This window comes from Pyrus communis, chromosome 15 (genome assembly GCF_041283825.1).
Source record: "Pyrus communis isolate YQ-2024b chromosome 15, ASM4128382v1, whole genome shotgun sequence".
Classification (NCBI taxonomy): domain Eukaryota; kingdom Viridiplantae; phylum Streptophyta; class Magnoliopsida; order Rosales; family Rosaceae; genus Pyrus; species Pyrus communis.
The window spans coordinates 12,148,595-12,158,051 of NC_142579.1; positions in this window are offsets into that span (position 1 = coordinate 12,148,595).

Below are 9,457 nucleotides of genomic sequence, written 5' to 3' on the forward strand. Positions count from 1 at the left end.
CTTGCTTTAACGTCTTCCAGCCAGACGAATACGCCATGCTAAGCTTCACTAGTAGTACCCACGGCATGGAGGGTTACATCATCCACCACATGCTCCTCGAAGTTCTCGTAGTAGGGCTTTAATCGATGGCCATTCACCGTGAACTCTTGTCCTGTTTTCAAGCTTTGAACTTGGACTGCACCATAAGGAAAAACATTAGTAATAACAAACGGGCCAACCCACTTAGAACGCAACTTACCAGGAAACAAGCGAAGGCGGGAATTAAAGAGTAGCACTTTCTGCCCAATGGAGAATGATTTGCCTCGAATCATCTTATCATGAAAAGCCTTTGTCTTTTCCTTGTAAATTCGAGCGTTGTCATACGCCTCGTTCCTAATCTCTTCTAATTCATTCAATTGGAGCTTCCTGTGAAGTCCAGCCGCATCAATGTCCATGTTGAATGTCTTGATGGCCCAATGCGCCTTGTGCTCCAATTCCACGGGGAGATGGCATGGTTTGCCATAAATGAGCCGAAATGGGGACATGCCCAGGGGGGTCTTGTAAGCCGTGCGATATGCCCACAACGCATCCTCCAATCGTACACTCCAATCCTTCCTTGTAGGGCCCACGGTTTTTTCTAGAATCTGCTTAATCTCCCTATTTGAAACCTCAGCTTGCCCATTGGTCTGAGGATGATAAGGTGTTGAAACCTTATGCGTGACGTTGTACTTCTTGAGCAAAGCCTCAATGGTTCGATTGCAAAAGTGAGATCCTCCATCACTTATGATCACTCGTGGCATTCCAAACCTTGCAAATAGGTTAGTTCTAATGAAATCTGCAACCACTCGAGAATCATTAGTTCGGGTGGCTTTTGCTTCCACCCATTTCGATACATAATCCACAGCAAGTAAGATATACAAGAAACCATGTGAGGAAGGAAAAGGACCCATAAAATCAATACCCCAAACATCAAAAATTTCAACCGGGAGAATAACATTTTGCGGCATTTGATCCTTTGCACTAATGTTGCCCATTCTTTGGCAACGATCACAAGACATACAAAAGTTTCTAGCATCCTTAAATAAAGTTGGTCAATAGAATCCACATTCTAAAACCTTAAGGGCTGTGCGTTGTGTCCCAAAGTGTCCCCCACATGCATAAGTGTGACAAAATGTTAAAATAGAAGTGAATTCCATGTCATGCACACACTTACGTATAATCTGATCCGAGCAATATTTCCATAAGTATGGATCATCCCAAACATAAAACCTAGCGTCTTTTTTCAATTTATCACGTTGGTTTCTATTTAAAGTGTTAGGAACTTGTTTAGTCACCAAATAATTTACCAAATCCGCATACCAAGGCTCACTTACCTTAATGGATAACAATTGCTCGTCGGGGAATGTTTCTACAATAGGGTACGGCTCCTCCTCATGTATCATACGGCTTAGGTGGTCAGCCACCACATTTTCACTTCCTTTTTTGTCCTTGATTTCGATGTCAAACTCTTGAAGAAGTAGCATCCATCGAATTAGCCGTGGTTTGGCTTCCTTCTTCGTGAACAAGTACTTTAAAGCTGCATGATCAGTGAAAATAATAACCTTAGTACCAAGTAAATATGATCGAAATTTATCTAAAGCAAAGACAATGGCAAGAAGTTCTTTTTCAGTAGTTGAATAGTTCAATTGAGCGTCATTCAACGTCCGAGATGCGTAGTAGATGACATGCGGCTTCTTGTCCTTCCTTTGGCCTAAAACAGCCCCTAACGCATAGTCGGATGCATCACACATTAGCTCGAACGGAAGACTCCAATCTGGTGGCACAATGATGGGTGCCGTGGTTAGCATGTCCTTGAGGAGTTGGAAAGCTGCCGTGCATTCCTTGGTGAAGTCGAAAGGTGCATCTTTTTGTAGGAGGCGGCATAAAGGTTGGGAGATCTTCGAGAAATCCTTGATGAACCTCCTATAAAAACCTGCATGTCCAAGGAACGAACGAACCTCTCTAACCGAAGTAGGAGAGGGTAAGTGACGCACAAGATCTATTTTTGACTTATCTACCTCAATACCTTTTTCAGAAATAATATGACCTAAAACTATGCCTTGTTTAACCATGAAATGACATTTCTCCCAATTTAACACAAGGTTAGTTTCAATGCATCGTTTTAAAATCAAACTAAGATTATTCAAACAACCATCAAATGAATCACCAAAAACGCTGAAATCATCCATAAAAACTTCAATAATTTTCTCAACGTAATCTGAAAATATGCTCATCATGCATCTTTGAAATGTGGCAGGTGCATTACATAAACCAAATGGCATACGACGATAAGCAAATGTACCAAAAGGGCATGTGAAAGTGGTTTTTTCTTGATCTTCTGGAGCTATCACAATTTGATTATAACCTGAATACCCATCAAGAAAACAATAAAACGCATAACCCGCTAACCTTTCAAGCATTTGATCAATGAATGGCAAGGGAAAATGATCTTTCCTTGTCGTGGCATTGAGCTTCCTATAGTCAATACAAACCCTCCAACCTGTTTGGATTCGCGTAGGAACAAGCTCATTTTCGGCATTTGTCACCACAGTTACTCCGGATTTCTTTGGAACACATTGCACCGGAGACACCCACCGACTGTCTGAAATTGGATAGATCACTCCACAATCCAAGAGCTTGATTATCTCCTTCTTCACAACTTCCATCATTGGAGGGTTTAGTCGGCGTTGAGCCTCTCGAGATGCTTTGGTCCCCTCCTCCAAAAGTATACGATGCATGCACGTGGTTGGGCTTATTCCCTTGATGTCGGCCAACGTCCAACCAATCGCAGTTTTGTACTCCTTTAACACCCTCACTAACTTACCTTCTTCTTGTGCCGTGAGTGAGGAGGATATGATGACGGGCAAGGTCTCTTGGTCTCCCAAGAAAACATACTTCAAATGGCTTGGCAATGGTTTAAGTTCAAGGGAAGGTGGCTGCACAACTGAAGGAATGGGCTTATTAGTCGAAATTGGAATTGAAATTAGGTCCGAAGACTTACCAGATTGTAGTGGCAATGACTCAAGGGCAGCCACTATCTCAACCATGTCAACACTAGGGGGCACGGCATGGTGCTCACCATGCATGCCGTGGGTATGCAATTGCCCTACTTCCTTGTCTTTAAGTTCCATTCCTCTTGTAATGACCAATTCAAGTGCATCTTCGTTCAATTGTTCAAAATGGTCCTGCGCCAACGAATCAATTACATCAATAGCAAAACATGAATGATCATCAAGAGGGTACTTAATAGATTCAGAAAGATTGAAATTAATAACTTCCCCATCAAATTCCATTGTCAAAGTCCCATTAAACACATCAATCTTCGTGCGGGCTGTTTTCATAAATGGGCGGCCAAGAAGAATTGGCAATGACGGGGCATGGTTTGATTCTTCCATTTCCAACACGTAGAAATCCGCCGGAAAGATTAGATGATTAACCTGCACTAAAACATCTTCCAAAACACCCTTTGGATAGGCATTAGATCTATCGGCCAATTGAATAATCACACCATCATTTTTTAACTCACCTAGGTTCATAGATGCATAAATGGAGTAAGGCATAACATTAATAGATGCACCTAAGTCTAGCATAGCATGTTCAAACCGATTATTGCCAATAACACAAGGAATCGTAAAACTACCCGGATCTTTGCATTTAGGGGGCAATTTACGTTGCAAGATGGCTGAGACATTCTCACTTACCTTTACAACCTCTTTGTTCGAAATTTTCTTCCTAGTAGTGCAAAGTTCTTTTAAAAACTTAGCATACCTTGGAACTTGCTTAATTGCATCCAAAAGTGGTATATTGACTTGTACTTTCCTAAATGTCTCCAAGATGTCCTTTTCTGCTTCCTCCTTCTTTGTTTGCATGAATCTACGAGGAAAGGGTGCATTTGGAGGAATAACATTAGAAATAATCGAATTTGGAACCTCCTTACCCTTGGAAGCCGAGTGGTGTACTTTGGGTGGCTGCGGCATGGTGTCTCCCACCCTTGCCGTGGCTTGCTCATGCTCCCCCTCTTCAAATTGCAACTTTTCGTCCTCCATTGGGGCTGAATTAGAGGGTTGTGAAGCCGTTCCAACTTGTTTTCCAATTCGCAACATGATTGCTTTTGCAGATTCGAATCCTCCTTTCGGGTTGACCACTGTTGAGCTAGGCAACCTTCCTTGCTCACGAAATTGCCCCATGAATTCGGCAATCTGTCCCACTTGCTTCTCCAAGTTGTCCACCCTCTTGTCTTGGATTTGCCTCTCTTTGTTTTGAGTTTGGACTTCCTGCGTCAAAGTAGTAAGTAATTGAAAAATCTTATCATTTTCACTTGAATTACCTACATTGCTTTGGGCAGGTTGTGCTTGGGCTTGTGGTGGTGCCAACGGCTTTTGATAGAAACCCGGGGGTTGTTGCCTAAATCCGCTTTGTTGTTGACCTTGTTGGGGGTCTCGCCATTTGAAATTCGGATGATCACGCCAACCGGGATTGTAAGTATTAGAGAACGGATCACCACGTGATTGGTATTGGTTGCCATATCCCACGGCATTGAGTGTCTCCCACCCTCCATTCTCGATTAATTGTGGGCACTTGTCTGTAGGGTGTTCTTGCATGGAGCATACGCCACAAGAAGCTACGGTTTTGACTTTTGGACCTTCCACCACCTGAGAAAGCAACGTAGTAAGGTTAGCCATTTGATTTTGAAGTTCGTTTATGGCACTTACCTCATTGACTTGGTGTTGCCGTGGGGTACTCCTCTGTCCAACGCCTTCGTATTGTTGAGCGTTCAATGCTCGATTAGCAATCAAGGACTTTGCAGCCGTGGGGGTCTTGTCCACCAATGCTCCTCCCGCTGAGGCATCTAGCATTTGACGTACAATAGGTAGAAATCCCTCGTAAAAGTATTGTAGAAGTAGTTCCTCCTTCATTTGATGCTGTGGACATGAAGCAACAAGAGATTTAAAACGTTCATAATAAGTAGGAAAGGATTCACCTTCATCTTGTTGGATTCCACTTATCCTTTTTCGTAGGAGGATGACTCGAGAAGTTGGGAAAAACTTCTCCAAGTAAGCTCGTTTCATGCTCTCCCATGATGTGACCGTTCCGGGAGCCAACTCGTACAACCAATCTTTCGCTTTCTCTTGGAGAGAAAAGGGAAAGGCCTTCATCTTCAAGATGCTCTCATCCACGTTCACCGGAGTCATGCTTGAGCAAACGACTTCAAACTCCTTCAAGTGCTTGTTCGGATCTTCCATGGACAGCCCATGGTACTTCGGAATGTGATGTAACAGGCTTGACTTCAATTCGAACTCAGCAGTCTTGTCTTGAGCCGCCCTTGGGTATTGGATGCACAAGGGTGCGGCATTGGCCAATCCCGAAGCGGAAAGCTCCTTGATTGTTCGGTTGTCCGCTGCCATGTCTTCCACTTCCTCTTCAAATTCAGAAACGGACTCGGAACTTGCACTTGATTCACTAGGTTCCGGGTTCTTCCTCTTACGTCTCAACTCACGCTCAAAATCGTCGTCAAAGTCTAAAATATGTTCGTGAACCGGATTAGAACTCCGAGTCATAAACAAGTACCTAAAACAAGAAACAAAATAACATAAGAATTTGATCTAATAAGAAAAACGAAAATAACAATCCAAGGGATTAGCAAAGTTTGCTAATCCCCGGCAACGGCGCCAAAATTTGATGCGAAAATTAACTTAACACACAAATTAACCCTCTTTTGACAATTGTAGCATATAAATAAGTAGGGATCGTTCTAAACCGGGGATTAGGAGGGATTGCTAAATCACTTGGAAACTGACTCAAAAACGTAAAACAAAGGTTAAAACACTAAACTAGACTCAAAGAATGCAAAGCTAAACAATAAAAACACTAAAACAAACCAAAAGACTCAAAACAGCCCCAAAATACTCAAAACTGCCTTAAAAACACTTTCTGGGCAGTTTTGAGCACTTTCACTAATTTGGACGAATTTGGGTAACAACTTGAATCAAAACACTCAAAAACACAATCTAAAACATATTCTAACTAATTAGACACTCTAAGACACTTGGGGATTTGGTTTTTGACGAAAATCAAACAAACAAAACAAATATGTAAAATAGGCAGATTCTGACGAAATTGGTGAAATTAAGTGGATGGTGAGATGGCTAGGAGGTTTTTCTCCACACATGGCATACTTGCATACAAAATAATCTCCAGTTGCTTATTCGATGAATTTATGAACCTCAACACCCCAAGTTAATTAGGTACGCTTAAATTAACTCTCAGATTTCCCTTAGGTCATTGAATTGAATGGAATTAGCGCATTGCAATCAAATTATTCCTTAAAAGTTTTCTATATGAAAGCGCATGATAGAAAGACAATCAAAGATCATTAGGTTCTATGGAAATCATAGGTGTTGACGAGGCATTCGTAACTATGAAAGCGCATGATACTTATGCCAAGAATTTACTTAACATAATTGCGACCAACAATCTTAACTACTCATGGATGTGAGTTCCCAACGATTAGGTGAAGTTCCCTCATATCCTAGCATCATGTTTATGCATGCAAATCAAGCGTGCACTCTCAATTCATATACATAATCAAGTTTTAATTAAAATAGATAAGTAAATTGAATTCATCATTCATGAAATCACAACTGAAAGTAATCAAATCATCATGCAAATATAACCATGGTTTCGAAATTCCCCCCTAGCCAAAGGGGGGATTAGTTCCTCATGCTTGCACAACAAAAAGTATTGAATTTAAACATGGAAATCATAAGAAAGAATACACCTAAATGCTCAGCAATTCCAAGATGGATTCGATGCACAGATTGGCTCCTCTTCCTCCTCCTTGCTGCGGCACAAAGTTAGGGTGATGGAATTGGTGGTTTTGGATGGTGTTTTCTAGTTTGGAGGGATGGAGGATGGTTGATTATGGTGGGAAGGGTGCGGCAGAGATGTATGGATGTGTAGGGAGGTCTATGGAGGCTTAGAATGGAGAATGGAGGTGCGGCACAAGGGTTTCTGAATAGCATAAGGGGTGGTACGAATTTGTGGCTGAAAATATGTTTATATAGTCCTAGGGTTTATTAGATTAGGGTTTACTTAGCAGATTTGGTGGATTAGGGCCTAGAATTCGGCCATGGGTTGTCAAATCCACCTAGGAAGAGGTTTTGGCCCACATAGTTCTATAAACTGATTTGTATACCCAAATCTACAAGGATTAGGCCTTGGAATTCAGAATCCCAAAGGGATTGGGCCTAGGAAGGTGCGGCTGATTTAGGGGAGAGGGTAGCTTGCCTTGCAAGGCAAGGTAAAGCCTTCTAGAAAGGTTTGGGCGCCACTTTTCTAGGGTTTCTAGAAAGAATAGGTTTTGTGGCAGATTTGGCCCTTCTAGACTAGGATGCTTCTAGAAATAGGTTCTAGAATGATCCATTTAGGTCCCCATGTAATTAGGAGTAAGACATGATAAGGTTTGGATAAGATAAGATGAGATAAGGTTTGGATAATGTTTTAGATAATTGGATAATGTTGGATAAGGTTGGATAATGTTTAGATAATGTTTTGGATAAGGTTTCCTCTTTTCTTGCACTTTCCTTATCCACTTTGTCCAAAGCTTAGTTCCTTCCTCTTCTTATCACATTTCCACCTTCTTGAAGTCCAAATTCGTCCATCCATGTTAGCCCACATGCAAGCTCACCACCTAGTGTCCAAAATAGCTCCAAAATGCACCAAAATGCACTTTCTTGATACTTTAACCCATAGGACCTACAAACACACGAAATTGAGTTGTAATACGACATTAACTAAGAAATAATAGCACAAATGCACAAGAATAAGCTAGTTAAGTCGCCTAAAAATGCTCCTATCAAAGAAGCAAGAAACAAGGAACCTTATCCAACCTTATCCAACCTTATCTTATCCTATCCTAGAAACCCTATCCTATCCTATCTCTAACATTATCCTATTCTATCCTATCCAAATCAGATTGGGACCTAAACCTAGCTACTTAGGGAGAATCAATTACACATTTAAACACCTATTTCAGTTTCTAGAAGACTCATCCATACCATTGCCGCAAATCACCATTCCTTGTAGGTTTAGGAATCACAATCCTTTTCCTACTCCTATATCACATGTCCTAGGCCCTTTAGGATTAGGAAATCTGCCTTAAACACAGTTTCTAGAACACCTAATCCTATCCCTACATGTGTGCCGCACCTAGCCTTCTAGAACTCCCTAATTCCTAGCCGAAATTCCTATTCCCATTCCCATTTAATTTCTGCCTTGAGTTAACCTTTTTACAATGGGATTAGGCAATCCTTTTCCTTCACTAAGTGTGCCAAAATAGCCTATATAAACAGCCTTGCCGTGCCATTTAATGATCACCATCCCTTCACACCACATTCATAAATCCCTTCAGAAATCAACCCTTGCCGTGACCTTGCAACCACCCATCCATCATTCCCCTACTTCCATACATCCATCCCAACCTCTATACACCACCATAACCCCTTGCCGCACCACCATATATACCTAAAACCATCCAAAATCCAGAAAATCGTCCACAAACTCACCATAGACCTTTGTGCCGTGACCTAGCAAGGAGAAGGAGAAGGAAGACCAACCCTTGGGCGTGTGTACATTCAAGTTGGAGTGTTGGACGTGTCTAGGTGTAATCTATCTTTTATTTTCAATGTTTAAATCTATATTGCTTTGTTTTGTCATGAACATGAGAGGCTAAACTCGTTTTAGCCTAGGGATGCTTTGAAACCATGATTACAATTATAATATGATTTGATTAATTCCAGTTGTGATTTCATAAATTGCGAATGCAATTTACTTAACCATTTGATGGATAACTTGTTCTTGTATGTTTATTAGGGAGGCCTACTTAATTTGCATGCTTGAATTTGGGGCTAGAATATAAGGGTGTTTCACATAATCGTCACAAACTTATATTCACAAGTAGTTAAGGTTGTTTTCACAATCATGTTAAGTAAATTCCTAGCATGCGTATCATGATGTCATAGTTACAAGTGCTTTGTCAATACTTATGGTTTCCATTGAACGTAATGATCTTTAACCGTATCTCTATTATGATGTCATGTAGGGGACTTTTTGAAGAATGCTTTGGGTTGTCGTATGATGTCATCCAATCCACTAACTTAAGGGAAATCTGAGGGTTAATTAGTGATGTCACGGTTAATCTGGGGTGTTGAGGTTCATGGTTTATCGGAAAAGCAACTGGAAATCAATTATTGTTAGAAAGTATCATGTGTGGAGAAGTATCCCTTGGCTATCCCATCATCCATTAGTTTTTCTTATTTTCGTCCAAAATCTGTTTTAAAGTTTTAAGTCACTTGTTTTCTTTTAAATTCGTCCAAAATCAAAACCCCCTTTCTTATTTGTTCCAAATCTGTCCAAAAGAGTCTTTTTGAGTCTTTAGAGT